The following is a 17,974-nucleotide window of genomic DNA, read 5'->3' as shown; positions in this document are numbered from 1 at the left end:
CATTGCAGGGTTCTCAAGGTCATAAGCTTCTTCTTCAGAAGATGCTTCTTTAGTACTGCCTGTTGCTGCTTGCATTCTAGACAGACTCTAAGAGATCATATTGACTTGTTGGGTCAATATTTTATTCTGAGCCAATATGGCATTCAGAGTATTAATCTCAAGAACCCATTTCTTCTGATTTGTCCCATTATTCACAGGATTCCTTTCAGAAGTGTACATGAATTGGTTATTTACAACCATTTCAATGAGTTCCTGAGCTTCTGCAGGTGTTTTCTTCAGATGAAGAGATCCTCCAACAGAGCTGTCCAATGACATCTTGGACAGTTCAGATAGACCATCATAGAAGATACCTATGATGCTCCATTCTGAAAGCATGTCAGAAGGACACCTTCTGATCAATTGCTTGTATCTTTCCCAAGCTTCATAGAGGGATTCTCCTTCCTTCTGTCTGAAGGTCTGGACTTCTACTCTAAGCTTACTCAATTTTTGAGGTGGAAAGAACTTTGCCAAGAAGGCATTGACTAGCTTTTCCCACGAATTCAGGCTTTTTTTAGGTTGTAAATCCAACTATATCCTAGCTCTGTCTCTTACAGCAAAGGGAAAAAGCATAAGTCTGTAGACTTCAGGGTCAACCCCATTGGTCTTAACAGTGTCACAGATTTGCAAGAATTCAGCTAAGAACTGATGAGGATCTTCCAATGGAAGTCCATGAAACTTGCAATTCTGTTGCATTAGAGAAACTAATTGAGGCTTAAGCTCAAAGTTGTTTGCTCCAATGGCAGGGATAGAGATGCTTCTCCCATAGAAGTCGGGAGTAGGTGCAGTAAAGTCACCAAGCACCTTCCTTGCATTGTTGGCATTTTTGTTTTCGGCTGCCATGGCTTCTTCTTCTTTGAAAAGCTCTGTTAGGCCCTCTACAGAGAGTTGTACTTTAGCTTCTCTTAGCTTTCGCTTCAAGGTCCTGTAGGTTCAGGATCAGCTTCGACAAGAATGCCTTTGTCCTTACTCCTGCTCATATGAAAGAGAGAAGAAGAAAGTATGGAATCCTCTATGTTACAGTATAGAGATTCCTTGAGGTGTCAGAGGAAAAGAAGAATAGAAGGAGGAGGTAGAGATGAGAGAATTCGAACTTATCAAGAGGGACAGAGTTCGAATTGCTGATAATGGAGGAGTGTTAGTCCTTTAATAGAAGGATGTGAGAAGGGGGAAGGATTTTCGAAAACAACTTAAAAAGATTTTGAAATAATAAAAAAGAAATTTGAAAATTTGATTGAGATTTTCGAAAATTAAGATTGGGAAAGAAATTAAGTGATTTTTGAAAAAGATTTTGAAATTAGAAATAAAAAAGATGTGATTGAGAAGATATGATTGAGAAAATATGGTTTTAAAAAGATATGATTGACAATCAATTAAAAAGAAATTTCTGAAATTAAAGTTGATTACTTGACTAACAAGAGATTAGAAGATATGATTCTAGAATTAAAATTTGATCCTTTCTTAATAGGCAAGTAACAATTTGAAAATTTTGAATTAAATCATGAATTAGAGCAAGAATTTTTGAAAATAGTAAAACAATTTAAAAAAAAGGGAAAGAAATTAATTTTGAAAAGATATGATTGGAAAGATATGATTTGAAAAAGATTTGATTTTGAAAAAATATGAAGATTTGAAAAAGATTTGAATTAAAAACAAAATCTTCCCTCTTGTGTCCTCTTGGCGTTAAACGCCCAGAATGGTGTCCATTCTGGCGTTTAACGCCCAAAAGTCTACCTTTTTGGGCGTTTAATGCCCAGCCAGGGTACCTGGCTGGCGTTTAAAAGCCAGTTTTCCTTCTTCACTGGGCGTTTTGAACGCCCAACCTTTTTTGTTTGATTCCTCTGCTGAATGTTCTGAATCTTCAATTCTCTGTATTATTGACTTGAAAAGGCATAATTTTGAAATTTTTTTGGATTTTTAATAATGAAAAACAATAAAAAATAAACTAATCATAGAAAACTCAAATCAAACAAACAATGCATGCAGGACACCAAACTTAAAAATTTTCATATAAGAGACACTAACAAATTGAAAATGCATATGAAAAATAACAAAACACTCAAAACAAGAGAATTTAAAGATTAGAGCAAGGAAATCATCAAGAACAACTTGAAGATTAATGAAGAACATAATGCATAAAAAAATGCAGTGAATTAAATAAAATATGCAGGACACCAAACTTAAAATTAGACACTAGACTCAAACAAGAAACATAAAATATTTTTGATTTTTTATGATTTTATAATTTTTTTTTTGTGATTTTTCGAAAATTGAGTGTAAAAGAAAATAATGGGATTCAAAGTTTTTAATGAGAATTCCAGGAATCATTGCAATGTTAGTCTAAGACTCCGGTCCAGGAATTAGACATTGCTTACTAGCCAGCCAAGCTTTCAGTAAAAGCTTCGGTCCAAAACACTAGACATGGCCAATGGCCAACCAAGCTTTAGCAGGTCATTGCTTTCAACAGCAGAACTGATAGAGATCAACAAGCTCTTGTGATGATAAGTTAAAACCTTGGTCTAAAAGATTAGACATGGCTTTACAGCCAGCCTGACTTCAACAAATCATCATAAAACTCTAGAATTCATTCTTAAAAATTCTGAAGAACAAAGTAAAATTTTTTTTTGAAATTTTTTTTTCGAAAATAAAAAGTAAAAAGCTTAAACATAAAATAAGATTACCTAATCTAAGCAACAAGATGAACCGTTAGTTGTCCAAACTCGAACAATCCCCGGCAACGGTGCCAAAAACTTGGTGCACGAAATTGTGATCATCAACAATGGCACCAAAGACTTGGAGCTCTCAAACGTGAATCACACTTTGTCACAATTCCGCACAACTAACCAGCAAGTGCACTGGGTCGTCCAAGTAATACCTTACGTGAGTAAGGGTCGATCCCACAGAAATTGTCGGCTTGAAGCAAGCTATGGTCATCTTGTAAATCTCAGTCAGACGGATTCAAATGGTTATGGAGAATAGATAATTAAAGGATAAATAAAACATAAAATAAAGATAGAGATACTTATGTAATTCATTGGTAGGAATTTCAGATAAGCGTATGAAGATGCTTTGTTCCTCTTGAACCTCTGCTTTCCTATTGCCTTCTTCCAATCATTCATACTCCCTTCCATGGCAAGCTTATGTTGGGTTTCACCATTGTCGATGGCTACCTCCCGTCCTCTCAGTGAAAATGGTACTGATGCGCTGTCACCACATCAGCTAATCAGTTGTTGGTTCTCGATCATGTCAGAATAGGATCCATTGATCCTTTTACGTCTGTCCCACGCCCCACACTCGTGAATTTGAAGCTCGTCACAGTCATCCCTTCCCAGATCCTACTCGGAATACCACAGACAAGGTTTAGATTTTTCGGATCTCAAGAATGCTGCCAATTGATTCTCGCCTATACCATGAAAACTCTGATTTCATGGAATGGAAGGCTCGGTTGTCAGGTGAGGCAACCATGCGTCATGAACCAGAAGGCTAAGAGATACGCAGTCAATCTATTACTAATAGAACATAAGTGGTTGTCAGTCACGTGTTCATGGGTGAGAATGATGATGAATGTCACGGATCATCACATTCATCAAGTTGAAGAACGAGTGTATATCTTAGAGAAGAAGTAGGCGTGAATTGAATAGAAGAACAGTAGTAAATGCATTGATTCATGAAGAACAGCAGAGCTCCACACCTTAATCTATGGTGTGTAGAAACTCCACCGTTGAAAATACATAAGAACAAGGTCTAGGCATGGCCGAATGGCCAGCCTCCATGATCCAAGAACTAAACTTCCAAAGATGAACAAAGGATAATCCAAAGACGAAAATACAATAGTAAAAGGTCCTATTTATAGAAAACTAGTAACCGAGGGTTTACAGAAATGAGTAAATGATGCAGAAATCCACTTCCGGACCCACTTGGTGTGTGCTTGGGCTGAGCATTGAAGCTTTCATGTGTAGAGACTTTTCTTAGAGTTAAACGCCAGCTTTTGTGCCAGTTTGGGCGTTTAACTCCAGCTTTTATGCCAGTTTTGGCATTTTGTTGCCAGAATTCTTGAACTGACTTGGAACGCCGGTTTGGACCATCAAATCTTGGGCAAAGTATGGACTATTATATATTGCTAGAAAGCCCAGGATGTATAATTTCCAACGTAATTGAGAGCGCACCAATTGGGCTTTTGTTGCTCCAGAAAATCCACTTCGAGTTTAGGGAGGTCAGAATCCAACAGCATCTGTAGTCCTTTTTCAGCCTCTGAATCAGATTTTTGCTCAAGTCCCTCAATTTCAGCCAGAAAATACATGAAATCACAGAAAAACATACAAACTCATAGTAAAGTCCAGAAATGTGATTTTTAAATAAAAACTAATAAAAATATAATAAAAACTAACTAAAACATACTAAAAACATACTAAAAACAATGCCAAAAAGCGTATAAATTATCCGCTCATCACAACACCAAATTTAAATTGTTGCTTGTCCCCAAGCAACTGAAAATCAAATAGGATAAAAAAAAGAGAATATACTATAAATTCCAAACTATCAATGAAACTTAGCTCCAATCAGATGAGCGGGACTAGTAGCTTTTTGCCTCTGAACAGTTTTGGCATCTCACTTCATCCTTTGAAGTTTAGAATGATTGGTATCTATAGGAACTCAGAATTTAGATAGTGTTATTGATTCTCCTAGTTAAGTATGTTGATTGTTGAACACAGCTACTTTATGAGTCTTGGCCGTGGCCCTAAGCACTTTGTTTTCCAGTATTACCACCGGATACATAAATGCCACAGACACATAACTAGGTGAACCTTTTCAGATTGTGACTCAGCTTTGCTAGAGTCTCCTATTAAAGGTGTCCAGGGTTCTTAAGCACACTCTTTTTGCTTTGGACCGCGACTTTAACTGCTCAGTCTCAAATTTTCACTTGACACCTTCACGCCACAAGCACATGATTAGGGACAACTTGGTTTAGCCGCTTAGGCCAGGATTTTATTCCTGTGGGCCCTCCTATCCACTGATGCTCAAAGCCTTCGATCCTTTTTATTACCCTTGCCTTTTGGTTTAAAGGGCTATTGGCTTTTTCTGCTTGCTTTTCTTTTTTTTTCTTTTTCTTTTTCTTTTTTTTTCGCCATTTTTTTTTCTGCAAGCTTTTCACTGCTTTTTCTTGCTTCAAGAATCAAGTTTATGATTTTTCAGATTATCAATAACATTTCTCCTTTTCCATCATTCTTTCAAGAGCCAACAATTTTAACATTCATAAACAACAAATTCAAAAGACATATGCACTGTTCAAGCATTCATTCAGAAAATAAAAAGTATTGTCACCACATCAAAATAATTAAACTAGTTTCAAGGATGAATTTAAAATCATGTACTTCTTGTTCTTTTGTGGTTAAAACATTTTTTTCATTTAAGAAAGGTGATGGATTCATAGGACATTCATAACTTTAAGGCATGGACACTAAGACACTAATGATCATGTAATAAAGACACAAACATAGATAAACATAAAGCATAAAAATTCGAAAAACAGAAAAATAAAGAACAAGAAAATTAAAGAACGGGTCCACCTTAGTGATGGCGGCTTGTTCTTCCTCTTGAAGATCTTATGGAGTGCTTGAGCTCCGCAATGTCTCTTCCTTGCCTTTGTTGCTCCTCCCTCATGGTTCTTTGGTCTTCTCTAATTTCATAGAGGAGGATGGAATGTTCTTGGTGCTCCACCCTTAGTTGTCCCATGTTGGAACTTAATTCTCCTAGGGAGGTGTTGATTTGCTCCCAATAATTTTTTGGAGGAAAGTGCATCCCTTGAGGCATCTCAGGAATCTCATGATGAGGAATTTCCTCATGCTCTTGGTGAGGTTCTCTTATTTGCTCCATCCTTTTCTTAATGATGGGCTTATCCTCCTCAATGAGAATGTCTCCCTCTATGTCAATTCCAGCTGAATTGCAGAGGTAACAAATGAGGTGAGGGAAGGCCAACCTTGCCAAAGTAGAGGGCTTGTCCGCCACTTTGTAGAGTTCTTGGGATATAACCTCATGAACTTCTACTTCCTCTCTAATCATGATGCTATGGATCATGATAGCCCGATCTATAGTAACTTCAGACCGGTTGCTAGTGAGAATAATTGAGCGTTGGATGAACTCCAACTATCCCCTAGCCACGGGCTTGAGGTCATGCCTTCTTAGTTGAACCCGCTTCCCTCTTGAATCTCTCTTCCATTGGGCGCCCTCTTCACAGATGTCCATGAGGACTTGGTCCAACCTTTGATCAAAGTTGACCCTTCTGGTGTAGGGGTGTGCATCTCCTTGCATCATGGGCAAGTTGAATGCCAACCTTACATTTTCCGGACTAAAATCCAAGTATTTCCCTCAGACCAGTGTAAGCCAATTCTTAGGGTCCGGGTTCACACTTTGATCATGGTTCTTGGTGATCCATGCATTGGCATAGAACTCTTGAACCATTAAGATCCCGACTTGTTGAATAGGGTTGGTGAGAATTTCCCAACCTCTTCTTCGGATCTTATGTCGGATCTCCGGATATTCGCCCTTTTTGAGCTTAAAAGGGACCTCGGGGATCACCTTCTTCTTGGCCACAACTTCATAGAAGTGGTCTTGATGCACCCTTGAGATGAATCTCTCCATCTCCCATGACTCGGAGGTGGAAGTTTTTGCCGTCCCTTTCCTCTTTCTAGAGGTTTCCCTGGCTTTTGGTGCCATAAATGGTTATGGAAAAACAAAAAGCTTTAGCTTTTACCACACCAAACTTAGAAGGTTTGCTCATCCTCGAGCAAAAAAAGAAAGAAGAGAGTAGAAGAAGAAGAAATAGAGGAGATGGAGGGGGCTTAGTGTTTCGGCCAAGGGGGAGAAGTAGTGTGTATGTTGAGTGAAAATGAAGGAGTGAAGATGGGTTTATATAGGAGTGGAGAGGGGGGTATGGTTCGGTCATTATGGGTGGGTTTAGGAAGGATGTGAGTGGTGAAGAGAATGGTAGGATTTGATAGGTGAGGGGTTTTTGGGGAAGAGGTATTGAGGTGATTGGTGAATAAGGGAAGAAGGGAGAGAGAGATGAGGTAGGTGGGGATCATGTGGGGTCCACAGATCCTGAGATGTCAAGGATTTTCATCCCTGCACCAAGTGGCATGCAAAACGCCCCTTTCTGCCAATCCTGGCGTTAAAGCCAGGTTGCTGCCCATTTCTGGCATTTAACGCCAGCTTCTTGCCCTTTTCTGGCGTTAAACGCCACTCTGTACCCATTTCTGGCGTCAAACGCCCAGAATGGTGCCAGGCTGGACGTTTAACGCCCATTCTGCTACCCTTACTGGCGTTTAAACGCCAGTAAGCTTCTCCTCCAGGGTGTTCTATTTTTAATACTGTTTTTCATTCTGTTTTTATTTTTTCAATTGTTTTTGTGACTTCATGATCATCAACCTACAGAAAACATAAAATAACAATAGAAAATAGAAATTTAACATAGATAAATAAATATTGGGTTGCCTCCCAACAAGCGCTTCTTTAATGTCAAAAGCTTGACAGTGGGCTCTCATGGAGCCTCACAGATGTTCAGAGCATTGTTGGGGCCTCCCAACACCAAACTTAGAGTTTGAATGAAGGGGTTCAACACCAAACTTAGAGTTTGGTTGTGGCCTCCCAATACCAAACTTAGAGTTTGAATGTGGGGGCTCTGTTTGACTCTGCATTGAGAGAAGCTCTTTATGCTTCCTCTCCATGGTTACAGAACGATATCCTTGAGCTTTAAACACAAGGGAGTCCTCATTCACTTGAAGGACCAATTCTCTTCTGTCAACATCAATCACAGCTTTTGCTGTGGCTAGGAAGAGTCTGCCAAGGATGATGGATTCATCCATACACTTCTCAGTCTCTAGGATTATGAAATCAGTAGGGATGTAGTGGCCTTCAACCTTTACCAAGACATCCTCTACAAGTCCATAAGCCTGTTTCTTTGAATTGTCTGCCATCTCTAGTGAGATTCTTGCAGCTTGTACCTCAATGATCCCTAGCTTCTCCATTACAGAAAGAGGCATGAGGTTTATACTTGACCCTAGGTCACACAGAGCCTTCTCAAAGTTCATGGTGCCTATGGTACAAGGGATTGAGAATTTTCCAGGATCTTGTCTCTTTTGAGGTAATCTCTGCCTAGTCAAGTCATCTAGTTCTTTGATAAGCAATGGAGGTTCATCCTCCCAAGTCTCATTACCAAATAACTTGGCATTTAGCTTCATGATTGCTCCAAGGTACTTAGCAACTTGCTCTTCAGTAACATCTTCATCCTCTTCAGAGGAAGAATACACATCAGAGCTCATGAATGGCAAAAGTAAATTCAATGGAATCTCTATGGTCTTGATGAGACACAGAAGTTGGTGAATTAAAAATTATTAAAATAGTTACGTTGCAAGTATAGTTCTTAATTCACCGAAAAAATGCCTATCAATTTAGAAATATGTCACAGAGAGTTTAAATTAAAAATTACTGGGAGTTTAAGTCCCAGGTCGTCTCCCAACGAGTTGCAGAAAAGTGTGCTATTTTATTAATCAGATGTTCCAAGAAGTTGAGTTAAGTAGGTGGGAAATTAAATTGAGAAAATTCAAATAATATGAAATAAAAGCCTTGACTGGGAGTTAATTAGTAGGAATCTCTATCATTGATGGGATGAATTCAAGATTAATTTATAATTAATGGTTGTTCTGTTTAGTTATCCTTTACTAGGTAAAGGAAAGTCAAACAAGTTGGAATGCTAGATCTGTTCACGAATTGCAACCCACTTAGTTCAAAGGGATTGGTGTTAGTGATTAGATAACAATCCAACAGTTAACCCAATTACAAATTTTCTTTCAATCCTTCCAACTCAAGAGTTCCTTTCAATCAACTCCCCATCAAGTGAGGGAACTACTCGCTCATTGTAAATAATAAACCCATAACACATGAAAGGGAATTAAAAGAAGACATGATTATTGGAATGGAAATTAAATAAAAATAGAAGAAATAATCCTTGTACTAAATAATCATGAAAGTATTCAAATGACAAAATTGAACAAAGCAAAGAACATGGAAGAATAAAACCAAGTTAAGAGAACGAACTAGAATGACGAAGTCTTGATGAGGAAATAACTCTTCTCAATGTTCCAATGCTAAGACCAATTGAAAATTAAAATTCTAAAACCTAGAGAAAGAAACCTAAAGGAGTAAAAAAAACTAGATCTAAAACTGAAAAATTGTTTAGAATGAATGTTGTTCTTTGTTTCTGCATATTCTCTGGCTCTAGTCTGCTGTTCCGGGCCGAAAACTGGGTCGAAATAAGGTCCAAAATCGCCCCCAGCGAATTCTGCAGATTATGCAGATCGCATATGTCACGCGATCGCGTCATCCATGCGGACGCGTCATTCGCGCTTTTCCTTGCTACGCGTTCGCGTCGTCCACGCTACCGCGTCGCTTGAGCTTTTCCAATCCGCGCGGCCGCGTGAGCCATACAGCCGCGTCACTGCGATTTGCTCTCCTTCGTGCGGTCGCGTGAGCCATGCGACCGCGTCACTTCTCGCTGGTTATCTCCTCAAATTCTTGTGTTCCTTCCATTTTTCCTAGCTTCCTTTCCAATCTCCAACTCATTCATGCCCTATAAAGTCTGAAACACTCAACACATAGATCACGGTATCGAATGGAATAAAGGAGAATAAAAATTACATAATTAAAGTCTCTAGGAAGCAGTTTTCAAACATGTTATAAATTCAGGAAGGAATTATAATTTCATGCTAATTTAATGAATAAGTGGGTAAGGATCATGATAAAACCACACAATTAAGCACAATATAAACTATAAAATAGTGGTTTATCAACCTCCCCACACTTAAACATTAGCATGTCCTCATGCTTAATTGAAGGAGATAAGGAAATAAGTATGAACATGTAGAAACTCATGAAATGCAATGCAAGCCTATATATATATATATATATATATATATATATATATATATATATATATATATATATATGCAACTATATGATTCTTGCCCACTTGATCAAAAGTAAATAAGCTCTTCAAAACAATTACAAATCAAATTCCACTAATTCTATCATTATACAATAAAACAGATAAAAGTGCAAGAAGATAGCTCATGAAAGCAGGGAACATGAAAATTCAAGCATTGAACCCTCACTGATAATGTATGTACGCTCTAATCTCTAGTGTATAGGGTAATCACTCTATCCTTCTCTAATCATGCTTTCTAACTTTTGTTCTTCTCCTAACCAATCAACAATAGTTAATATACCAATGCAAACATCATGAGGTCTTTTCAAGGTTGTAATGGGGCTAAGGTACAGGTAGGGGTATACATTTGGTCAAGTGAGCTAATAAATTGAATCTTTAATTAACCCAAGCTTCAACCCAACATATATATTTTTAATGTAATCTTAAAGTTCATACCTAGCTACCCAGAATTCCCCTTTTCTATCCATACTCATGTATCAACTTTTATATTTGATTCTATCATATGTGCATTGATCTTTGAATTCTGAATTTAACTTTTGGGTAATTTTGTCCCCTTATTTATTTATATAAATTTTTTTATTGACATTAAAATAAATATAGCTTATCAATGCACATAGATTTTTAATTCTTATAGTTTCACATGAGTAGGTATCCAAGTCCCCATTAAATTCTCATGACACATTCCCTTAACAACTTTTGTTCCCACAATTTCCCATACTTAACTAGCACACACAATTCTATCTTAAGCTAACCAAAGATTCAATTTGGGATATACAATTGTTTTTCAGCTTAAGGTTAGTAATGTGGTAAAATATAGAACAAATGGGATTTAAAGGCTCAAAGTGGTTAACAAAGGTAATCGAAAAGGGTAGGCTTAATTTGGATAAGTGAGTTTAAACAAATAATGGCCTCAATCATGTGCAAGCATGCAAATATAATAAATATTGGACATATAAGATAAAACAAAATATAGATTACAATCATAGAGAAGTAAACACACAAGAATGAAATAATTATGGTTAAATAATGTAACCATACATAAAGGCTCAAATCTTTCACAGGTTGTGTGTTCTTTAGCTCAAATATCATGTTCCAAATACAACTCAAGCAAATTTATCATAAAATTTTGAAAAATTAGTGAAATTTTGTTCCAAAGATAGAGTCTTAAAAGAAACTTATTGTCTTTTCAATCAAGTAGAACATGCATGCAACTATCCTAACCTATGCAATTTATTCTATTTTATAAAAGAAAGAAAATCTAACTAAAATATCCTAATTATTGGTGCTAGGGAAAAGAAATTACCTCCGGATGCTCTTTTAGTTCCTCTTCTTGCTGGTGGTTTGGAAGTAGCTTTCTCTTTTCCTTTCTTGGTGGCCATCCTGAAGGAAGGGAAGAGAAAGTAAATTAAATTCAAAGAGATATACAGCAAGGAAGGAAACGGAAAAGAGGGTGATGGATGCACATTAAGATATACTAACATTATCACATGCTCGTGAGTACATGTGAAAAGCCAACAATGGAAAATAGCTAGTGCATATAAAGGCAAGTGACTGCAAGGTGTTTATTGGCATGCCGGCAAAGGACATGAGTAGCATAGACCAAGCAATATTTTGTAACAAACCATCACGTTTGTATTGACAATTAAATTCAATTAATACAATAGTAAATGAAAGTTGTGAAAAGCAAGCATTGAATAGTATAACAACATAGAGAAATGCATAATGCCATTTGAGCTTTTTCACAAACACATAGCATGCATGTTGAATAAGGTATAGAAAATATGAAGGTGAACATGCAAGCAATCCCTTAAATAGAATAAAAATAATTGTCAAACAATTTGCAACAATCCACAAGCATATAATGAGGGATAATGACTCAAAAAGGAAAAATAATTAAATTTCTAACACCATATAAAAAGGAAAAGAAAAAGAAAGAAAATATGAATAATGAAAAGAAAAAGAAAATAAAATAAAATACATATAAAATAATAAGGATGATAGAAAAAGAAAGAGGGAGGAAGAAAGTAAAACCTTGTTAATGGAGGTGAGAGAGATATAGAGTGAAAGGTGAGATAGAAGGGGGAAGGGGGAAGGAAGAAATAAGGAGGGAAAAGAAAAACTAGGATTTGGAGGAGAGAAAGATAAGATAATTTGGCAATTTAGGTTGAGCTGTACGGCGCATGCGACGCGGCCGCGTGGGGCACGCGTTCGCGTGAATGCGCTTCAAGTAAGGTGACGCGATCGCGTCGGTCACACGGTCGCGTGACCCATATTATGCTTCTGGCGCGAGTGCAGCCTCGCACCAGCACAACTCTCTGTTCAAATTAATTTATTTGCCAAAATTAGGGTGGCGCGATCGCGTGGGTCACGTGATCGCGTGAGTATGCGCTAGAAAATGGATGACGCGGCCGCGTCGGCGACGCGGTCGCGTGATAGGGATTGTGCTTTTAGCACCAATCCAGCATCACTCTCGCACAATATTTCATTGTGCACCCTTTTATGTCAAAAACTCAGGGCACGCGGCCGCGTGGGAGGCCATAATTCCCATGCGACGCGAATGCGTCAGCGATGCGGTCGCGTGGGTTGATTTGTGCCATTGGCACGCCTCCAGCCACACTCCAGCGTGACTTTCTGTTCATTTTTATTTTTTTTACTCTCCCTGTGACGCGGACGCGTCGCTGATGCGATCGCGTCGCGTAGAAAAATAAATTTTTTTAATGTAAATGCAGATGCACGAAAGTACTAAGAAAGAGAAGAGTTATTGAATAGGAAAAACTAAAAATAAAGAGAAGAACGATCATACCATGGTGAGTTGTCTCCCACCTAGCACTTTGCTTTAACGTCCATAAGTTGGACGCTTCACTAGCTCAATCTTCCGCTATGTGGGGATCTTCCAAGAGGAAGATCTCAAGCTCCTTGTTTCTCTGCATCTTCTCGCCATGGTATAGCTTCAGGCGTTGTCCATTAACCTTAATAAGTTCAGAGCTTGAAGGATGGCTTAGGTGATAAACTCCGTATGGTTCGGCCTTCTCTACTCTGTATGGACCTTCCCATCTTGATCTCAACTTGCCTGGCATGAGCCTTAGTCGAGATTTGTAAAGGAGGACTAAATCCCCAGGTTGGAACTCTTTCTTCTTGATGTTTTGATCATGCACAGCCTTCATCTTTTCCTTGTATATTCTGGAGTTTTCATAAGCTTCTAGGCGAAGGCTCTCTAGTTCCTGCAGTTGCAACTTCCTTTCAGCTCCGGCTTTCTCAATTCCCATGTTGCACTCCTTAACTGCCCAAAAAGCTATGTGTTCTACTTCAACTGGGAGATGACAAGCTTTTCCATAAACCAAGCGGAAAGGACTCATCCCAATGGGTGTCTTGTATGCTGTTCTATATGCCCAGAGTGCATCTTGTAGCCTGGTGCTCCAGTCTTTTCTATGAGGCTTTACTATCTTTTACAAGATACGCTTAATTTCTCTGTTTGACACCTCGGCTTGCCCATTAGTTTGGGGATGGTAAGCTGTTGCAACTTTATGAATTATCCCATGCTTCTTCATTAATCCTGTTAGTCTCCTGTTACAAAAATGGGTGCCTTGATCGCTCACGATTGCTCGTGGTGATCCGAAGTGACATATAATATGGTTTCTCACAAAGGAAACAACAGTGTTAGCATCATCAGTGCGGGTAGGAATTGCTTCTACCCATTTGGAAACATAATCCACAGCTAACAATATATAACAATATCCATTAGAATTTGGTAATGGACCCATGAAGTCAATGCCCCAAACATAAAAAATTTCACAGAAAAGCATAATTTGTTGAGGCATCTCATCCCTCCTGGATATATTACCAAATTTCTGGCATGGGAGACAAGATTTACAAAACTCAGCAGCGTCTCTAAAAAGAGTAGGCCACCAGAATCCACAGTCTAAGATCTTTCTAGCTGTTCTTTGAGGACCAAAATGTCCTCCACTCTCAGATGAGTGACAGGCCTCTAAAATGGACTGAAATTCTGATTGAGGCACACAACGTCTAATTACTTGATCAGCGCCACATCTCCATAAATATGGGTCATCCCATATATAATATTTAGACCCGCTTTTCAGCTTGTCTCTTTGATTCTTAGAAAAATTTGGAGGAAATGTGCGGCTAACTAAATAATTAGCAACAGGTGCATACCAAGGGACTACCTCAGATACTGCTTGCAGGTTATCAAAAGGAAAATTATCATCTATAGGAGTAGAATCATCCTTAATATGCTCAAGGTGACTCAAGTGGTCTGCCACTAAATTCTGATTGCCACTCCTATCCTTTATTTCTAAATCAAATTCTTGTAACAACAGTATCCAACGTATGAGTCTTGGTTTGGATTCTTTTTTAGCTAATAGATACTTTAAAGCTGCATGGTCCGAATACACTACTACTCTAGTACCAAGTAAATAAGCTCGAAATTTATCCAGAGCAAAAATAATAGCAAGAAGCTCTTTCTCAGTAGTAGTATAGTTGGACTGGGCAGTGTCTAAAGTCTTAGACGCATAAGCAATAACGAAAGGATCCTTACCTTCACGCTGAGCCAGCGCTGCTCCTACTACAAGGTTGGAAGCATCGCACATGATTTCAAACGGCTGGCTCCAGTCTGGTCCTCTCACAATTGGAGCTTGAGTCAGAGCAGTCTTCAGCTTATCAAATGCTTGTTTGCAATCCTCACTAAACTCGAACTCAATATCCTTCTGCAGTAATCTGGATAAGGGAAGTGCGACCTTACTAAAGTCCTTAATAAATCTTCTGTAAAAACCTGCATGGCCAAGGAACGAACGGACTTACCTCACAGAAGAGGGGTAAGGTAAACTAGAAATAACATTCACCTTTGCTGGGTCTACAGAAATGCCATTATTAGATACCACATGTCCTAATACAATTCCTTGTTTTACCATAAAGTGACATTTTTCGAAATTTAATACAAGGTTTGTATTAACACATCTATCTAATACTCTAGATAATCCATCTAAGCAAAGGCTAAAAGAATCACCATAAACGCTAAAATTGTCCATAAAAACTTCCATACAGTCCTCAATGAGATCAGAGAAAAGGCTCATCATGCACATTTGGAAAGTAGCTGGTGCATTGCACAAGCCAAAGGGCATTCTCTTGTAAGCATAAGTCCCAAAAGGACATGTAAAAGTAGTCTTTTCCTGATCCTCAGGAGCTATATGAATCTGGAAATAACCTGTGTAACTATCTAAAAAGCAATAATGTGATTTACCTGACAGGCGATCCAGCATTTGATCAATGAATGGAAGTGGGTAGTGATCCTTACGGGTAGCTTGGTTGAGATGCCTGTAATCAATGCAGACTCTCCAAGAATTCTGAACTCTAGTTGCTATGAGCTCTCCATGCTCATTCTTTACTGTAGTGACTCCAGACTTCTTGGGCACCACTTGTACTGGGCTTACCCATTCACTGTCTGAAATGGGATATATGATACCGGCTTCCAATAGTCTGGTTACTTCCTTTTTGACAACTTCCAAGATGGTGGGATTCAATCTTCTTTGGGTTTGACGGACAGGTCTTGCTCCCTCTTCTAAAAATATTCTGTGCTCACATACTTGAGGGTTGATGCCTACTATGTCTGCCAAGCTCCACCTAATTGCCTTCTTATGCTTCCTCAGCATATCAAGTAACTGCTCTTCTTGTTGAGAAGTAAGTTCCCTTGCAATGATAACTGGAAACCTCTGCTCATCTTCAGGATAAGCATATTTGAGATGTGGAGGGAGGGGTTTCAATTCTAACTTTTGATCATGGGCAGGCTCTGGATTATCTGGAGCTTATGAAAATGACAAAGTGCCCTCATTGCCAGTTAAGAGGGTCCCCACACTTGGACCTTGTCCAGTGTGCCTCTCTTCAAACTCTTCCTTGTGAACTTTAGCTACACTTTCATCTATGACATCACACTGAAAGATAGAACGATCTTCTGGGGGGTTGTCAATGACTCCATTCAGATTGAAGATTACTATGCGGCCATCTATTTCAAATGAGTATGTTCCTGAAAAGGCATCCAATTTGAATTTTGATGTCTTCAGGAATGGTCTTCCAAGTAGAATTGATGATGGCTTATCTGAATCATTATGGGGCATCTCCAAGATATAAAAATCAGTGGGAAATGTAAGCCCTTTAATGTTTACCAAAACATCTTCAGCAACTCCAGCCACTGTAATAATGCTTTTATCTGCCAACACAAAACGAGCTGCCGACCTTTTTAAGGGAGGGAGCCTCAAAATATCATATATAGACAAAGGCATTATACTGACACATGCTCTTAAATCACACATGTAATCATAAATTACTACACCACCAATAGTACAGCTAACTATACAAGGACCTGGATCACTACATTTTTCAGGTAATCCTCCCATTAAAGCAGATATAGAACTACCTAAAGGAATAGTTTCTAATTCATTAATTTTGTCTTTATGGATACATAAGTCCTTTAGAAACTTTGCATATTTAGGTACCTGCTGAATAACATCAAAAAGAGGAACAGTTACCTCAACCTTTTTGAATATTTCTACCATTTTGGGGTCGGGTTCCAGCTGCTTCCTGGGCTTCCTTGCAAGTTGTGGAAATGGAATGGGAGTAGTGTTTCCTGTGGTGTTTGCGCTGTTTGGTGCTTCCTCCTGTGGTTGAGCTATTTCTTCTTCAGCTATGTCCTGTATGTCCTCTTCCTCTTCAACGTCTTCTATTTCTACTACCTCTTCAGCTGAGGTGTGTCCTAGTGGGCTTGGTTCCTCCTAATTCCTCTCCTGCAGTGTGGTTCCAGACCTTAGGGTGATGGCATTAATGCCTCCCTTTGGATTGGGTAATGGTTGAGAGGGGATTCCAGTGGAGCTTGAAGGTTGGTTACTGGAATTTTGCATTGATCCAATCTGTGACATAAAAGCTTGCAAAGTAGAGGTGAGACCATTCAGACTGGCATTAATACTATTCATGATGTTATTTTCCATGGTCTGTTGTCTTTGCTCAAAAGATTATAGTAGCTCTTCATTAGGAGATAAAGAAGAATGAGTAAACTGAGAGGTCTGCTGTTGATTGTTCTGTGCTCCTTGGTTTTGCCTCAGGTGAGGTGCTCTGTAAGGTTGATTCTACTGCCTGTTGTTGTTATTATTCCACCTCTGATTTCCCTGATTATCTCGGCCTCCTCTGTTATTGTTGTCCCTCCAATTCTGGTTAGAATTGTCCTGCCATCCATGGTTATTATTTCCACTTTGATTGTACCCTTGGTTGGGGTGGTCATAAAAGTTATGAGTGGATGCCACCATGTTATCTTCTTGTTGGAGCTACGGGCATTCATCAGTGTAATGGCTATAATCAGTACAGATCCCGCAAACTCTCTGTGGGACTAGTTGTTGGTTTTGCTGTGGTGGAGGGGGTTGAACTTGCTGAGCTTGTTGTTGATTCAATTGCATCTGCTTCAGCAAGTTAGTCATCTCACATATACTTTAAGTTAGAGCAGCAGTCTCTCTGTTAGAGGATACTTCTGCAATGGCTTTTGAACGGCCTTTCTTTTGCCTGTGGTTTCTAGTAGATTCAGCTAAATCACTGATCAATTGCCAAGCCTCATCAGTGGTCTTGTACTTCTTCATAGACCCATTGCTAGCACTTTCCAATGTGGTCTTATCTTGGGGCCTCATGCCCTGTGTGATATAACTAAGTAACACTATCTTATCAATCATGTGGTGGGGGCATGCTTCCAAAAGATTATTGAAGCGCTCCCAGTATTCAAAGAGAGTCTCATTGTCATCTTGAACAATTGTGGAAATATCCTTCATCAGTTTATCAGTAACTTCAGATGGAAAGAATTTCTCCAAAAACTCCTTTCTGAGTGTATCCCAGTTGGATACATTTGCTAGAGGTTGAGTGTAGTACCACTCTCTTGCTTTTCCCTCAAGA

At 38.8% G+C, this 17,974-nt stretch overlaps 1 non-coding gene across 1 annotated transcript; it reads left to right on the top strand.

Annotated features, from left to right (window-relative positions):
- Positions 1–369: 369 nt before the first annotated feature.
- LOC148553941 (small nucleolar RNA R71) lies at positions 370–477 on the top strand. Its single transcript, XR_015893858.1, has one exon. It is a non-coding gene; the product is annotated as a small nucleolar RNA R71 (small nucleolar RNA).
- Positions 478–17,974: the final 17,497 nt, after the last annotated feature.

The sequence above is a fragment of the Arachis ipaensis genome, chromosome B7 (genome assembly GCF_059453495.1).
Source record: "Arachis ipaensis isolate K30076 ecotype BB chromosome B7, ASM5945349v1, whole genome shotgun sequence".
Taxonomy (NCBI): domain Eukaryota; kingdom Viridiplantae; phylum Streptophyta; class Magnoliopsida; order Fabales; family Fabaceae; genus Arachis; species Arachis ipaensis.
Note: the sequence above shows the minus strand (reverse complement) of the source record. Positions and strands in the feature narration are given on the sequence as shown.